At 34.6% G+C, this 2,661-nt stretch overlaps 1 protein-coding gene across 3 annotated transcripts in view; it reads right to left on the bottom strand.

Moving 5' to 3' along the window:
- The window catches only part of HMG20A (high mobility group 20A), a 77,359-nt gene that overhangs the window by 63,337 nt on the left and 11,361 nt on the right, over positions 1-2,661 (bottom strand). The gene's annotated exons all lie outside the window — the stretch shown is intronic.

Below are 2,661 nucleotides of genomic sequence, written 5' to 3' on the forward strand. Positions count from 1 at the left end.
CGCCCGGAACCTCTGCTCCGCAACGGGAGAGGCCACAACAGTGAGAGGCCCGCGTACCACAAAAAAAAAAAAAAAAAAAAATGTAAATCCACCCTTTCATGTTGTTCCCGGCTTAAGGATTAGTCTGCAACAACCTAGTCCCTCAGAGCCAGGAATGGAAGTCATAGCTTGGGCTCTCAATCAAAACTCTACTGCTTATTAGCTGTGTGACTCTGGCAAGTTATTTGACCAAACTATTTAAACATTCTGAGTTTCAATTTTCTCTTACGTAAATGAAAATAACACCATCTCATAAATGTTGTGAGGATGTGAAGATTAAATGAGATGTCTGTAAAAGGTCTAGTAACAAAAACACTTTAATGAGGGCTTACTATGTACCAGACACTTTATATGGATTTAATAACTTAATGTAGATATAGTTACTATCTCCCATTTCCTTTTCAAGATCACATACTAGTAAGTGATGGAGCTAAGACTTGACTTAAGAGCACTTTTCTTACTAACTACTCAATACTGCTTGTATAATATTGCTTTAGTATTGTGCCTGACACTGGTGTGTGCTCAATGAATGTCAATTATTATGATACAGAAAATATAATTGCTTCAGAAATATACTAATCAGATCAGTTTTTCTATTTTTTTCCTTGATTTATTTTTCTCCTTTTTCATTTTGGCATAAAGATACTCACAACATCTTTCAATATATTTTAAAAGAAGCTATTGTGAAAAATGAATGTCTAATAGCCTACTGAATGAATAGGTAATAATTTGCTTAACCATTATTCTATTGTTGGATATCTAGAAGGTTTCCATTTTTTAAAACAGAATAGAAAAAACAGAATAGTACTTTTAAAACAGAATAGTACTTCAGTGCCATTAACATTTTGTCCCTTTCACTATTTTCCTTACTTGAAGCATTTTCTCAGAAAAAAATCCTATCAGTGGAATACTGGCTCAAGATATGAGCATTTTATTATTGCTGACACAACAGCTATATTGTTTTCTCAAAGAGTTGTAGTAATTGTGGTATCACTGGCAATGAAAATGAAAGGTTTGTGTCAAGAGAACATTAATTAAAGCTATGAAGTATAGGAATGAAGGAAGTGTGGAGATGGAAAGAGAAGGGAGATATAAATTTTGAGGCTATGAAAGAAAAAAGTGGAGTATCTGGATACTATTGATATTTCTTGTGAAGCAAGGGGTAATAGTTTCACTTAAAGGAGTAGGGATGGAAGAAAATGGCTGGGCTTTGTTGAAAATTCCAAATGCTTAAATACACATACACATATGTACACATCATAATCTTTCAAAAGTAATGTTTCTATGATAGTTTTCAAAAGATCTGTGTCTTCTACCCCGCCTCAATGCAATCTGGGATACAGATAAATACTATTTAGATGTAATTTACAGATGGACTATCTGATACATTAGGGTTCAACCTGATCTTCAGTATCACTTCTTATTCTAACCTATCACCAAACATTTAGTAATTTGGTGTGTGGATCTTTATTACTGTTGTTTTAAAACACACAGAGAAATGATCTCTTTTAAGAATAACATATTAAATTATAAAAAATTATAATACAAATTACAAAACAACCAGATTGTTGTTTTCACTTAGCTCCATTTAGCAAAATGTACTCGAAGCAGGAGGCCTATGTTCTAGGGCCCATTGTGTGACTTTATTTGGTGTGTAATTTTAGGCCTTAATTGTCTTATCTATATATTGGGGTATTTTATCTGACTAAAAGCCAGCATTAGAACATGGCATCTCTTGTTTTATATTCCTGACCTAAAATTTGTCTAGTGAGCATACTATATTGAATAAAAATGAAAGAATCTCTCTTCCTTCGCTAATATGTACTGTGCTTTGACTATCTCATTAACCTTGCTATCATGTTAGACTTGTTATTTTAAAAGTTATTGAAAAAAAAAAAGTTACTGAATACTTTGTGGGCCTGAGGTCCATTTCGTCTGTTCCTTCTACCATCAGATGACTCTCAATGTATATACTTAAAGGCAGTTGCTTTCCTACTACTACCTTCCTCCCACTTTGCTCCTATCATAGATTTTGGAGTAGTACGTACCTGTTCATCAGGGAGAAACAGAAAGGGCCTTGAAAATTTGGGCTTAGAGAGTCCTTCCTCTCTTTGCCTATGTGCTATAGCCTCCCCAATAAAAAAAAAAAATAAAAAAACTTTCTCTGCTAACTGCTTCACTATGTTCATACGTAAGTAAGCGCCTGCTCGTCCAAGTTCCATTTCAGATTTCTCTTCCAGTTTCCATTAGCCTCCATTAAATTTTAGTAGTGATACTGAGAGATCATGGAGTGTGCGACTGATAATCAGCCCCATTCAAATCCTGTCTCTGTCACTTACTGGTTAAGTGACTTTGGGCAAGTGACATAACCTCTCTAAGCCTCTATCTTCTCATATGCAAAGTGAAGTTAGTTAATACCTACAACACCAAATTATGAGAATTAAGTTAGTTGAATGGGAATTGGAATTATGGCTAAATGTAGTTTAAATGTGAATATCATTTAGAAAATAAGGAGAGAGGCAAGATGGCGGAAGAGTAAGACACGGAGATCACCTTCCTTCTCACAGATACATCAGAAATACAGCTACACGTGGAACTTCTCCTATAGAACACCCACCGAAC

The sequence above is a fragment of the Physeter macrocephalus genome, chromosome 11 (genome assembly GCF_002837175.3).
Source record: "Physeter macrocephalus isolate SW-GA chromosome 11, ASM283717v5, whole genome shotgun sequence".
Taxonomy (NCBI): Eukaryota; Metazoa; Chordata; class Mammalia; order Artiodactyla; family Physeteridae; genus Physeter; species Physeter macrocephalus.